Here is a 15343-nt window from a genome sequence, read left to right as displayed (position 1 = left end):
GTTTTTAATTCTTCCCCCTGCAGTGAGGCAGAAACACTGGATTCCTAGCTAAGCTGACAGGCACACACAGCACCCCTGGACCAGAAGGGTTGAATTATAGAAAGATTAGACAGAAATTCTGTAAAATTCAGAAGTAACTTCAACATCAGGACCCTGAGGGAAATGTGAGTCTGAGGAAGCAACAGGGAGCTGACCTGAATGATAATCACAGTATTGGCAGCAGATCAAGGAGGGAAGGGCACAGGGAAGAGGCTGAGGACTCTGCCACATGGGGATTGGGCTGATGGCTCTGACTCCAGAGGACACTGAAGAGCCAGGCTGAGATTTTTGTGTGGACAGAGGAAACACAAGTGGAGTGACCACAGATAGAATTCATCTGTACAAAATCAGGAGCTGAGCATTTCTTAGAACCACAGAAGGGTTTGGGTTGGAAGGGATGAAAAGTTCACCTCATTCCACTCCCTGCCATGGACAGGGACACCTTCCCTACCCAAAGCCCACCCACCGTGACCCCCTTTGCAGCAGGTAACAATTCCTGTAGCCTTAGAGCAGAGGTGCATTATATCACAAAACAGTTCATTAAGGAAAGACTGGGGGAAGATCACCCCTGAGTGACTGGGTGAGATAAATTAATCACATTTGTTGGTGAAAAATACAACTGATCATCATTTTTACTGCTGTAGAAGCACAGCTTAAAATAACTGTGTGAACAGTAATGAAGGGCCCTGCCAATCAACAGGAGCAAGAGAAAAACCCCAAACTAAGATTATTTTTCTTTTGGCACATTACAGGAGTAGGTTCCAACTTGTGTTTTACTTGTTAGCTGGCCAGCTTCCTCCTCAGAATAAAAACAAACAGAAAAAGGCAAATTCAGCTGACTGAATTAATTGCACAGTGCCACCCCATTGCCTCTGGCAGTCACCCACAGCTCCCCTGGGCTACAGAGACACCAACATCACTTGGTGAGAGCACAGAGCTCTGCCCATCATCAATCTACACCCAGGAGGGACAATTCCCACCCCATCCCCACGGTGGGAACATGGACAAAACCCTGGAGCTGCCACAAAGGGAGGTTTAAGGAGCCAGGAGGGCTGGCAGGGACTCAGCTGCTGCTGGAAGCAGCCAGGGCACTGAAAGGGGGAATCTCTGTATTCATGGGCATCTCAGGGCACCCTTGGCTCACAGTGTGTTTGGGCAGCAAGCACACAGCACTGGGAATTGCTGCCTAAATTATTCAGCCTCTCTCCATCCAGCATTTACTGTTACTGAAGCACTCGGAGGGGAAATCTTCCCTGGACTTCAGAGGACTCCAGATCAAACCCCAGTAATGCTTTTATTTCCAGATGGAGAGGCTCTGAAATTAAAGAATAAAAACACAGGCTGACATGAAATTCCTGGATCTTTTCATATTTGCCACAGCACCTTTTTTTTTTTTTCTTAATTGGAATAACCCGGATGTTTGCTTGAAAAGAAAACAGAATCCCTGTGGCAAATATTTGTCCATTCCTTCACTTTCTTGCAGTTTCTCTGCAAAATACCAAATCTAGGCACTGTCCACATTTTCCATGGCACTGATCAAAGGTATCATTATTAACAAGGAGCATTACTGGACAGGGCATGTTCAAAAAAAATCATTTTCCCCTAACAAGACTTTCAGATCAGCAGCTCAGAGTTGAAAAAGACCCAAAAATCTGCTGGATGTATAAAGTGAGTGGAGGAAAAAGGATCTGAAAGGGCTGTGGGACAGAAATCCCACAGTGTAAGTACAGACCCTGGAACCCAGCAGTGCCATCACCAAAAAAAGCTTTGTACCAAGTTAAGAAAAGCCCAGAACTGTGGTATTTTCTGAGACTCCCATTGAAGGGAGGAATTATGGATCTGACTCCATGTTCTTAGAAGGCTAATTTATTATTATATTATATTATATTATATTATATTATATTATATTATATTATATTATATTATATTATATTATATTATATCTATACTAAAGAATACAGAAAGGAGATGGACAGAAGGCTAAAAGATAATAAAAGATAAAAGATAACAATGAAAAAAGATAAATTTAAAAAAAGATAATAATGAAAACTTGTGATTCTCGCCAGAGACCTGACACAGCCTGACCATGATTGGTCATTAAGTAAACACAATTCACGTGTTGGGTAAACAATCTCCAACTACATTCCAAAGCTGCAAAACACAGGAGAAGCAAATGAGATAAATATTGTTTTCCTTTTCTCTGAGGCTTCTCAGCTTCCCAGGAGAAAAACCCTGGGCAAAGGGATTTTTCCAGACAATGTGACAGTGACACAGGACTGCAACAGAGCCATGGGCTGCAGCACAGAGGGGTGACAGGAGCTGTGACACAGGCTGGCACTGGGGACTGCAAACACCTCAGTAATGGACAGATAAGGAAATGCAGCACCAGAGCTGGGCAGGGTTGGGTTTAGGAGCAGCAGAATCAGCAACTAATGCATGAAAAGTGCATGGGATAAATTTAGACCATGAAGGAAGCAGCAGTGCTCTAAAATAATCAGAGAGGGAGCAGAGGTGTAAAGGTGTGTCAGCAAACAAAGAACTGGCCTGGGGCAAGGAATCCAAAATCACCACTGAGAACTTCACATCCTTAGCAAAGGATTCAGGCACTGGCAAATTGCTGTAACATCCCTCACATCTCCCAGAATGAAAGCACCAAGGAGTTCATTCCCCAGCCAGGAGAACAAGGCAGAGATGAGCATAAACCCCTCCCCACAAAAAAAGAGTAAAATCCAAGTGCATGCAGAAATACTTTAATTGTTTTACTGTAAAAACTTATCTAATTAAACCACTGAGATATTGAACATACCAGTAATATGTGAGGCTTTCTTCACATGTTAAATGTGCTTCTTTTCACCTGCAGTGACAGGAGAAATGGCTTTAACCTGACAGAGATATTGGGATGAAATTCTTCCCTGTGAGGGTGGGCAGGCTCTGGCACAGGGTGCCCAGAGCAGCTGTGGCTGCCCCTGGATCCCTGGCATTGCCCAAGGCCAGGCTGGACAGGGCTGGGAGCAGCCTGGGACAGTGGAAGGTGTCCCTGCCATGGCAGGGGGTGGGATGGGATGATCTGAAAGGTCCCTTCCCAACCCAAAACCCTCTGTGATGCTGTGAAAAGCAGAATATTAGCAGCATTAATTTCTGAGTGAAAAATGACTCAGTACAAGGTGCCATCTGTGAATTGTTTTGTGAGATTTGGGGACTCCTTTCTCTGTGATTGGGCTCTTGGGGAAGGAAAGCAGCTGATGTTACTCACTCCCCATTTTTCTCCCTGAAGAGACTTTGCAAACAAAACCCTCCGTTTCTTACAAAGCCACAAATTCATTTTCTGTTATAGCCAGAAGCTGCAGTCGTGTCTGAGTGACAGTGTCCCCTATCCCACAGCACCATCTCGTGGGAGACTGCAGCTTGGAAAAACCCACCAGCAAAACCACCAGCCTGGAGTAAATCCACTTCCAAGGATGCCACTGCTCTTCCCTCAGCTCCAAATCTCTGCACAGCAGGACAAACACTGCATCTTCGCAGGGCTTGCAGTGTTTCCCCTAAAAAGGGACAGGGAAGCACCTCCATGGCACAGCCTCACCCTGAGTTTATCTTTCCAGGACCAGAAGTGCACAAATGCACCTGGATCTTATCAAAGAAATCCAGGTATTTTCAAAGGAATCCATGTCTCTTCAAAGAAATCCAGGTCTTTTCAAAGAAATCCAGGTCTTTTCTCCCAGGTAACAAACATCAGGACAGGAGGGAACAACCTCAAGTACAACCAGTGGGATTTCGATTGGACATTACAAAATTGGATATTGGATATTCCACTATGAAATTGGAAATTGGATATTACAAAAAATGTCTTCACGGAAAGGGCTGCCAGGCATTGGAAGAGCTGCCCAGGGCAGTGATGGAATCATCAGCCCTGGAAATGGTTTTTAAAAGGTGTAGATGTGGTGCTTAGGGATGGGGTTTATTGGTGGCTTTGGCAGTGCTGTGTTAATGGTTGGAACTTAACCTTAAAAGGCTTTTCCAAACTGAATTATTGAACTATTGAATCACATGAATTATTATGGAGTTATTGAATTCTTTGAACTATTTAGCCCATCTGTGAAGTGCCCTATTGCAACTCCACCCTTCACAGAAGACCCTGCAGTGCTGCTTGCTCAGGTCTCACAACAGGATCAGTGAGAGAAGAATCCAAAAGAATCCCCAAAGCCAAAAAATAATTTCATAAAATCTCTCCTTGGCTGGTCTGGGTGACCTTTCAGTGGATGCAAGACATGTGCCTGTAGGATATGCAAGAGAAGCTTAGAACAGAGAAAGTTTTCATCATCTCAAGAACAGGTTTGTATTTGTGGCTCCATCTTTTGGAGGCCATGACTGAACTGGAGCAGCTATTACTGGGATGATTTTTCCAATATTTACAAGATTTGCCATGGCTGCACTGCTGGGTGTCAGGGAAGAGGGGTCCAGACCTGGATATGGGGGAGGCTCCTGCCCAGAGAATGTGCCAGGCTTAGACTCAGAGCCTGTTCTTCCTCCTGAGGTTTCCACATTGGTACCATGTTAAAAACCATTGTTTAATGAAATTTTTCTTATTTTCTACGTGGAAAAAAGCATGATTTCCATCTCAGCTGTGGATTTACATGATACTGGGGAAAAATAGAGAAGAAAGAGTAGTCCAGGACATCAGCTGAGTCCCACCATGGGCCATGGAGACACCCAACACCTTCCACCTGCTAGAAAAGCATCACCCAAGCCTGTTTCAGCAGCACTGCTTGCCCTGATGGGCCTCCACACAGATATCCCATAAAAACATCTTCTGCTGCATCTTTAATCAAATTATCACCCTTTTCAGAAACTCTCACCCTTCTTAGCTGCAGTGAGAACAGTGGGAGTAGCAAACAGCTGTTCTCTGCTGCAAACATTTGACATAAAGCACATCAAATTAGCAGCTAATGCCTCTTCCCCCCACACCCCCAGCGCTGGGATCCCTTTGGGAGCAGCAGCCTGCACACAAAGGCAGGAGCCCCAGATGTCTGGCTACACCTCCCACCTCCATACCCAAAAGTAGAATTCAACCTCCAGCTTGGAGCTGTAGGAGCTCCCAGTTCCTCCAGACCCCAGCCCCGGAGGGTTATTGATGTTCTCCATTTATTTTGGTTTTTTGTTCTCCATTTATTTTTCTCCATATTTTGTTTTTGTTTTTTGTTCTCCATTTATTATGTTTTTTTCCACCAGCACGTGGAAATGTGGTGTGTCAGACAGCCAGGAAGCTCCATCCTCCCCTTCTGCACTAGATGCTCTTTGCTCTGCAAAGATGTTGAGATGTTTAGGGAGGCAACGAGGCTGGAGAAGGGCTGGGAACACAAACCTTGTGAGGAAGCCCTGAGGGAGCTGGGGGTGCTCAGCCTGGAGAAAAGGAGACTCAGGGCTGCCCCCATCACTCTCACAGCTCCTGAAAGGTGCCTGTGCTCAGCTGGGGCTGGGCTCTGTCTGCAGCAGCACTGACACAGCCAGAGCACACAGCCTCAGGCTGCACCAAGGGAAACACAGGCTGGAGATTGGGAAAAAGCTTTTACAGACAGGGTGATAAAGTTCTGGAATGGCTGCCCAGGGAGGTGGTGGAGTCCCCATCCCTGGGTGTGTTTAACAAAGCCTGGATGTGGCACTGGGGGCCGGGGTTTGGGTGAGGGGTTGGGGCTGGGTTGGACTCGATGGTCTTGGAGGTCCCTTCCAACCTGGTCATTCTGGGAATTCTGTGAGTCCACTTAGCAGGGCAGAGCCCAGGGTTCACCCCACAGCTTCCTCCATCCCCTGAAGGAGCCAGCCCGTGCAGGGAAGTTTGTTTAGTTCATGTTTTGCACAGATTTTTGTCTCACCACGAGCATTTTGTGCTCTCTCCACCCAGGAAAGGCTGAGCTGCCTGCACAGGGAGTCAGCTGCGAGCTGAAACCTCCCAAAACATTCCAAGGGTCCACTCCCATGGGCTTTCTCCAACACTTATTAACCCATTTATTTATCACACCATCAGCCCATCAGCTCCCCAGTGCTTCCACCCCTCAAACTCACTGAAATCAAGCCTGGCTGATGCTTTGTTTTTCAGAGAAGTGGATAAGAGGCAAAGATGGAAAGGATTTTGTTGCAGACATATTTTATGAAAAATCCTCTTGCCAGGATCTTTTCTCCTGAGAAGGTGAGAAGCTTCAGCTTCTCCACGTTTTTTGAATGTGATCTGAAGAATTGTTTACCCAGCATGGGAAATTGTTTTTATTTGGTGACCAATGACAGCCACCTGTGTCGAGGCTGCGAGCAGTCACAAGATTTTATTATCATTCTTTTTCTTTCCTTGCTCCCTTCTGATGAATCCTTTCTTTTAGTACAGTTTTAATATATCATTTTCTTTTAATATATTTCATAAAATAATAAATCAGCCTTCTGAAACATGGAGTCAAGATTCTCATCTCTTCCCTCATCCTGGGATCCCTGCAAACACCACCACAGGATTTCTGTTGGCATCCAGATCTTTGGGAATTAAAGCCCAGCATGGAAAACTTCAGTCACATTTCAAATTCTGCTGTGACCAGATGGAGGCTGAAGTTCCTCCCTAAAGTGCAGGACCTGCTTGGAGCAGGAGATCAGAAACCAAACCCTCTAAATCAGAGCACAAACTCTCAGCAATTAAACTGAAAAGGGTTTTCCATTAATGAGCAGTAATTAGGGCTGCTGCCCAAAGCCAAACAATTCCAAGCCCATCTGGGGGTGGTGGCTGTGCCCTTGTGCCCTGGCCAGCTCATTACAGGGGATTCATTTGCCACCTTCAGGGCAGGCAGCACTGCAGGCACCTTCCCTTGGACTGTCCCTGTCACCAGCACCAAGGTGGCCTTCCCCACACTGCACAGAGCAGGGGACAGCAACAGAGCTGAGACAGGCAACACAGGGATTAAGCTGTAAAAAAAAAAATGAGAATCCACCTTATTTTTATACCTTATTGTTATACCTTATACTGAGAATTCTCTACCTTATTCTTATATCTTATCTGAGAATTTTGATCCCTTATACTGAGAATCTACCTTACATTAACTACTTGTTTCTATTCAACATGGATCTGCCCCACTGCTTAAAAGTTGCCTTGGCTTTGCTGGTTTCACATGGTCTGAAGGCCCTACAGTGAATAAAACTTGTAAAAATCCCATTTTGCTCAAGCTCTCAAGAAAAAGCGAAGCCAGTGTGAGTTTTATTTCTGGAGAGGCACTCATCCCAAGAAATCCCAGCTCTCCTGGTTACCAGGGACCTGCCACAAAGCTGCTGAGCTTGGCTGAGAGGAGCTGAGAGCACAGGCCAAAGAGCTGCAGCCACATTTCCAGTACTGCTCCTACAGAGGTCACAACTCAAAAATTGCCAGAGACAGAGCCTTCCTCATGCTCCAAATGCAAGCACTTTGGGACACAGACTGACCAAAACTTGAATTCAGGAGACTTTTCTAAGTGTGCCATTCGTTTTTGGCTGGACTAAATCCCCTTGAACTCTGGGGGTTTGGTCTCTGCACTGGCTCTCCTCTGGATTTTGCTGTCTGAGCTCTGCTAATTAGAAACAATCTTCAAACAACACATGAAACAGATGTGAAAGATGAGGAGGACATGGTACATCCAGGGCACAGGGAATGGAGCAGTGCAAGGTCCCATCACTTGGTTGAAGAGACCTCCTTGCCACATTTAAATTTACAACTTATTTTAACTTTTCTGACTTGTTTTTCACATCCAGCCAGTCTCCTCCATCACATATGGACACCCTCACTCCTCTTCCTTGCAGGAAGTTTGTCACTGTAATATTTTCTGGAAAAATCCCCTTGCCCAGGATTTCTCTCCTGGGAAGCTGAGAAACCTCAGAGAAAAGGAAAACAATATAATCTGATTTGCTTCTCCTGTGTTTGCTGCTTTGGAATGTGGTTGGAGATTGTTTATCCAACATGTGAATTGTTTTGACTTAATGGCAAATCACAGCCAGCTGTGTGAGGGCTCTGGAAGGAGTCACAAGTTTTCAATATTATCTTTTAGCCTTCTGTCTGCATCCTGTCTCTATTCTTTAGTTTTGGTATAGCATTCTTTAATATAATATAGATCATAAAATAATAAATTAGCCTTCTAAGAACATGGAGTCAGATTCATCATTCCTCCCAACAATGGGGGACCCCAAAAATACCACAGAAGTTGCTGGCCCAGCCCTCAGTCCCAGCCCTTTTCCCTTCCCACAAGGTGACAGAAAGTTTCTTTTCTGAGCCTGAAAAAAAGGTTTCTTTTCTCAGCACAAAGAGCTTCACCCATGGCGGTGTGAGAACCATTCACTGCTTCTTCCAAGCCTTTCCAGTTTGCACCCAGATTTTCCCTAGAGGAAGGTCTGGCTGATCAAGATCTCTGATCATCCAAATGAGCTCCAGGATGAGCTGCCCAAGGATGTTCATCCCTGGACTCACCAAACAGGGGAGAAGCAGCACAGCAAGCACAGGAATTTCCCCCTATCTCCTAGTAGGGGAAATGCTCCTCGCAACACAGCTCTTCCCTAGGGCTTCCCACTGGAATAGCACTGGCCCACAGCTGGGTCAGGGCTGGAAACTGCCCTTGGCAGCTGCAAACGATTCCTTTGTGTGGAAATGTGCCTGTTCACAAACAGCAAAGCCATTGCAACGCTCCCTGCCTGTTGGAGAGCAGCCCAGGTGGATAAAGGCTGCAGAGGAATTCCCTCACAGCATCACCCCGAGCAGTCAGGAGAGAGAAAACAGCCCAGAAAGTGCCATGGGCAAGGCCTGAGAGGAGGAGCCGGGATTTGCACTTAAAGAGAGCTCCAGAACTTCATGTGGAGGTGGCAGTGGGGTCCCAGGTGGGATCTGGGGGAGCTCAGGCTGATCAGGGGTAGCTGGTCAGGCAATGACCCTGCTTGGATGAGTTGAGCCCCCATAATGGTCAGTGCAGCTGGCAGAGAAAGCCAAATTACCTCGGGAATCCCAGCAAAGATTAAATATGAGTGGGTTATTTCCTCTCCTTTGTGATCACTTGCTGTCTCTATCCAATTGGTAAATGTTGACAGTTTGTTTTGAAAGCTACAAAGTGCAGCTCTTGCTTTTCTTTAGGAGATCTCTCCTCGGAACAGCTCTGATGGTTTCAGGAACTCTCTTCCTTATCACTGCTCGAGTCCTGCCCTGGGTTTCTGATTACAAAGTCTTTTCTGAAGGGTGAGTGCAAGGGTAGCTGGGGTCAGAGCTCCTGGGCACTGCTGGAGCTGCAGAATACTGCAATGGCTTCACAATATTGCTAAAACTTCAGGCTTTGATTGTTTGCTTCTTTCATTTCTGACAGATACATTATTTAAATGCTTGTTATGCATTCTGAAGACTTCTCAAAAGCCAATTTGGGGTCAGTACATTAATGAAAGAGTCCAGCCTTGAAAATTCTCACACAGCAGGAGGTTGTAATTTCTCAGTGGCCAGGTTAACAACAGGAAAGAGTTTATTTAGGTTTCTCTTTATGTATTCTCCAGCTTTTGGTTGAGTTGCTGTCCTTCCTCCCTAGCTTGGAGCCCTGACTGAATATCCTCAGGTGTCTCTGGTGGCTGTAGGGAAGATGGACGCCTGTGCTCTCAGCTCTGACTTGGTTTTACATTTCTAGTCTTGTTAAAATGTTCTGTTGGGTATCCAGGAAAAAAAAATAAATTAATATTTTGTATCCCTTCACTATGAGCCCACTCTTTGCCATGTTAATGTTCCTTGCACAAACCCACCAGTGTGGCGGGAGCCAAGGGAAGGCTTTTTGCCCTGCTAAAATGTTGCTGGTAGTGCCTAAAACAGGTTGGAGTGCTCTGGGCAGGGCTGGAGCACAGCTGCATTCTCCAGGGGAAAGGCACAAAAGCCCTGGAGATATCCAGCACAGGGATACAAAATTCAAATTAAACACTGGATATAAACTGAAGGAACTTTGTATCACTTTTATATATGAAGGCAAACATAGTAACATACATATGGATAACGATTTATAACCGTACTTCTACTACGCTGCGGTGTCTGCAGAGTGTTCAAAACTCTTTTCACCCTTTTTTTTCCTTTTTTTTTTTTTCATTTTTTCCCCCCATTCCCGACAGCAGCGCTAAGGCGGCTGCGCTACTCCCTGTGACCACCAGGTGGCGACGCAGCCCCGCAGCTCCCGCCAGCAGAAATGGGGCAGAAAACGCAAATTTGGAGTTTTTTGCACAACTCTGTTGATAAAGGCCTCGGTTTGCTTTGGGCTTTTGGGTAGGAGAAGATCACGAGTGACAGGACCCACCTGGCCCATGGCCATTGTCCCTGTCCCAAACAGGAGTCACTGACAGCTGGGCTGGGGGAGCTCTCAGCGTTTCTGGGGCCACTCTGCTGTCCTAAATTACCACAGGCATTCCTGGACCACGGCAGGCACCTCCAGCCTGGGAAAGCCATCTCCTCCAGCCTGGGAGAGCGACCTTCAACCTGGGAAGAGCCATCTCCTCCAGCCTGGGAGAGCCATGTCCAATCTGGGAGAGCCATCACCTCCAGCCTGGGAGAGCCATGTCCAGCCTGGGAAGAGCCATCTCCAACCAGGGAAGAGCCACCTCCAGCCTAGGAGAAGCATGTCCAGCCCAGGAAAGCCATCTCCTCCAACCTGGGAGAGCCATCACCTCCAACCTAGGAGAGCCACATCCAGCCCAGGAAAGCCATCTCCTCCAGCCTGGGAGAGCCACATCCAGCCCAGGAGAGCCATCATCTCCAGCTTGGGAAGAGCCATGTCCAGCTTGGGAAGAGGCATGTCCAGCCTGGGAAGAGCCATGTCCAGCCCAGGAGAGTCATCTCCTCCATCCTGGGAGAGCCATCATCTCCAGCCCAGGAGAGCCAGGCAGCCCTGGCAAGGTCCTGCCAGTGTGGCACCTCCCTGTCCCACACCAGTGGGATGTGCTGAGGGCTGTGCTGCGTTCCTGGAGCAGGATTCTGCTCAGGAACATCCCCACCCTGCCACGCTGGTGTTGGGGACAGCCAGCCTGGGTGTCCTGCACTGCTGTCCCTGCAGAGCCACATTGCCCAGGGTGGGGGAAGGCAAGGGGAGGGCAGCGTGGAGCTCAGTGTGGTGATCTTGTACCCCAAAAGCAAGAGCTCCCCACTTCCTCCCCAAAGCAGGTCCCAGGAGCACTGAGCAGCAGCAACACGGCCCAGAGGGGAGGGCAGGGCAGGCTGGGGGGCTCAGTGGGGCTCTGGGGCTTGCTCTGAGGGCTGGGTGGGGAAGCTGTGATGACAGGAGAGTGTGAGCTGCAAAGCACTGGGGGCTGGGACTGGCTCAGACGCAGGCTGTGGCAGAGCAGTGGGTGCTGATCCTGGCTGGCCCAGGACTGGGTGAGCTCAGGGCCAGGGCAGGAGAGCCCAGAGTGTCTCTTGTTTGGTTTTTTTCCCTACACCTGCAGGTTTTTAATCCTTCCCTGCCAGTCAAGGAGAAGCCTGTGCTGTGCCATGGAAACTGGGTGCTGCCCTTATCCCAGGGAGCCCTCAGCATTTGGGAGGGCTGTTCTGACTCCCCCAATCCCTGTGACCATTCCTGGGCCCAGGGCCTCCATCTCCAAAGGCCAGCAGCCATTTCAGAGGGCAATGCCATCGTGCTCTGCTGTTGGGTTGGCACAGCTGTCCCTCCACAGGCTGCTGCTGAGCCCAGAGGTGTCACAGGCATCTTTTATGGAAAATCCTTTCCTTAGGATTTTTCCTCCTGAGAAACTGAGAGGCCTCAGGAACAAAATGTAAACATTGATTATCTGCTGCTGTGGAATGCAGCAGGTGCATCTGTGATTGGCCCATGTTGGATGTTTCTAATTAATGGCCAATCACAGTCAGCTGGCTTGGACACAGAGCCGAGCCACAAACCTTTGTTATTATTCCTTCCTATTCTATCTAAGAATAGAATAGGAAGGAATAGATTCATCAGCCTTCTGATGAAATCCTTTCTTCTATTCTTTTAGTATAGTTTTAATGTAATATATATCATAAAATAATAAATCAAGCCTTCTGAAACACGGAGTCAGATCCTCATCTCCTCCTCCCTCAACCTGGAACCCCTGTGAACACGGGCACACGGAGGTGTTGGGTGTCTGGTGCTTCCTCCTGCCCCCTGTGGAATCCAACTGTAGGGCAGAGGAGCAGTGCTCCCCACCCTGGAGGATTGAACCAGGGTCTGGGATGCAGCTCAGGATCTGTGGAGGGTCCAGCTGGTGCAGGTGGGACTGGCTGGAGCCTCTGGAGCTGCTCTCTGCACCAGAGCCCTCACCTGACAGGGGACAGCAGAGCCTCAGCCTGAGCACCTTCCCAGAACTCCTCTCCCTTGCCTGGCCAGAGGTTTTTGCTGGTGTCTCTCAGGCAGCAGCAGCGAATTTGGGAGAAATCAGCCTCATTTCTGCTGGGGAAGGTAGGAATGCAAGGCAGCCCCGTTGCTATGGCTGCTGCAGACCATCCTGATGCAGCATCATGTTCAGCAGCTCTGCAAGCAGATGTGCCACAGCTGGAGAGCAAAGTGATTTCCCCAGGTGTGAGCAAGGCATGGGAGGCCACACAGAGTGCCCTGGGGTGCCACACAGAGTGCCCTGGGGTGTTTGGCTTCGTGTCCCTGCTCAGGGCCCTCCCTGGCAGCAAAATCCCCTCAGTGGGAGCAGCACTGGGGAGGGGGAGCACAGTAAACAGCAAACAATGCGTGTAGGTGTTTAAAAATGATCCACCTGGGATATTTGTCATTCCAACAGTGTGTCAGTGTCTATATAAAGTGCTGGAGAGCAGGTGCAAATGCTGTTTGAACAAGGGGGATGCTGAATGGTGCCTGAGCATAACAACCATTTCTACAGCTTTTTTCCCTAAGAAACTGCAGAATCATCAGCTCAAGGGAGGGGGGTTTGGCTTTGCTCACCACAGCTTGGGCCAGGTCCATCCGCACCTTGGGGACTGAGGGCTCAGGCCCTGCCTCCTGCCACTCCTCAGGCCCTGCTGCACTTTGCTACAGGGTTGAGCACCCTCAGCTGTGATGCACCTGACAGCCTCACCCATCACAGGGCTGGAGAGAAGCCAGCACTGCCTCTGGGAGCCAGGGAAGGAGCAGGGAGTGTGCAGAGCCTGGTCCAGAAGGGTGCTCACGTGTCAACACCTTCACTGGTTCCTGCTTCTCCCCTGGGCCCTGCCCTTTGCACTGGGGACGGAGGTTTGGGGTGATCCCCCGAGCCCCTGGGGTGCTCCTGCCCTTGTGCACAGCAAGGGTGGCTCTGGAGGTGACAGCTGGGGTCTATCTGCAGGGTTGTCCCTGTGCCAGGAGCCAGCACAGGCTGACTTTGCCTCTGGTGCCTCTGGTGCCCTCTCCTGTGTCCCCTTGCAGGCCCTGCTGAGGCTCAGGAGGGGCTGGGTGGGCAGCAGAGCCCTGCTCAGCCCAGCACGGTGCTGGTGAGAGCTCTCCCCTGCTCTGCTCAGGGCTGTGCTGGATCCTGGCTCAGTTGGCTGCCAGCCAGACCTCCCGAGGGCCCAGGGGGCTGCTTAAGCTCATTGCTTTCCTTTCAGAGGCTTCAGAAAGCCGCCTGCCCACATTTAATTCAAATTTATTGAATAATTCCCCTGGGAACAACTAGTTCAGGAGCAGCCACTACAGCAGACCATCGGTGAGATCAGTTGGCACAGCTCTGGCCGTGGAGGGCTCTGTGCTCTCCAGCACAGCTCCGTGGCAGTGCCAGGGTGATGGAGGTGAGCACAGGGCAAGGCACCTGGCTTGGCTCAGCTCTAAACCTGGCTGCCTGCACTGCCTCCAGCCCCAGGGGATGTTCTGAGCTCTGTTCACATCCCTCCCACTTCCACCCCAAACCTGCTCCTGCCTTGGACAGCAGTCCCAGAAGGGGCTCAGCCCTCAGCTGCCTCCAAAGCCTCCAAAGAGGGGTGAGACACAACCTGCCTGTGGGGATGCACGGGTACCACGGGAGGCACATCCTGCTCTGATGGCATTCACATCCTCTTTGGGCTGGCCAGATTTACAGCCAGGTTCACATCCATCTTGAGGCCACCAGGGATTTGCTCTGCTGGACGTGGGGGAAGCAGAAGCCACCCCTGTAGCCCTCTCCTCATTGCCAAAACGTGGCCACACAAACCCAGTCAATAATCCAACCCAACAATCTGAGAGCACCTGGACAGGAGTGGGGACAAGCCAGGGCCAGGCTGGGAGGGCAGGGATGAGAGCCTGGCTCCAGCAGGGGGGCTGTGAGTGATGAGACCTGACAGAGGTGGGCTTCCCTAAGGGAGGCTGAGCTCTGGGAAAGCCTTTCTACCCTGTGCTCAGCCCCAGGCAGAGTTTGGGGCATGTCCTGTCCCTCCTCATGGCACCCTGGGGGCTGTTCCCAAGGACCAGGGGCTGTTCCCAACATCCTGGGGCTGTTCCCAAGGACCAGGGGCTGTTCCAAACATCCTGGGGACTGTTCCAAACATCCTGGGGCTGTTCCCAAGGACCAGGGGCTGTTCCAAACATCCTGGGGACTGTTCCAAACATCCTGGGGCTGTTCCAAGGACCAGGGGCTGTTCCCAAGGGCCAGGGGCTGTTCAAACATCCTGGGGGCTGTTCCCAAGGCTGTTCCCAACATCCTGGGGGCTCTTCCCAACATCCTGGGGACTGTTCCCAAGGTCCTGGGGGCTGTTCCCAAGGACCAGGGGCTATTCCAAACATCTTGGTGGTTGTTCCCAACATCCTTGGGGGCTGTTCCCAAGGACCAGAGGCTGTTCTCAACATCCTGGGGGTTGTTCCCAAAATCCTGGGGGCTCTTCCCAAGGTCCAGGGGTGGTTCCCAAGGACCAGGTGCTGTTCCAAACATCCTAGGGGCTGTTCCCAAGGACCAGGTTCTCTTCCCAGCATCCTGGGGGTTGTTCCCAACATCCTGGGGGCTCTTCCCAACATCCTGGGGGCTGTTCCCAAGGACCAGGTTCCCTTCCCAACATCCTGGGGGCTGTTCCCAAGGTCCGGGGGCTGTTCCCAACATCCTGGGGGCCGTTCCCAAGGTCCAGGGGCTGTTCCCAAGGACCAGGCTGCCGACATGCTGCCCTCATCCCTCTCCGCCCTGCAGCTCTGTGGCTCCCCGAGGGCAGCCCACCGTGTGCCGGCGTTACGCAATTAGCACTGCCGGGAGCAGGACTAATGATGATCGCTAATGAGCACAGGCAGCACGGCTCGGTCAGCGCCTGTCCCGCTCGGGGCGTGTGCAGTCATGCAGCAGCTCTGAGTCCCGGCACGGCTGCTAATGGTGCTGGGGAGGGCAGCCCTGCCGCCAG

This window comes from Melospiza melodia, chromosome 19 (assembly GCF_035770615.1).
Source record: "Melospiza melodia melodia isolate bMelMel2 chromosome 19, bMelMel2.pri, whole genome shotgun sequence".
Lineage (NCBI taxonomy): Eukaryota > Metazoa > Chordata > Aves > Passeriformes > Passerellidae > Melospiza > Melospiza melodia.
This window is presented reverse-complemented; position numbering follows the sequence as displayed.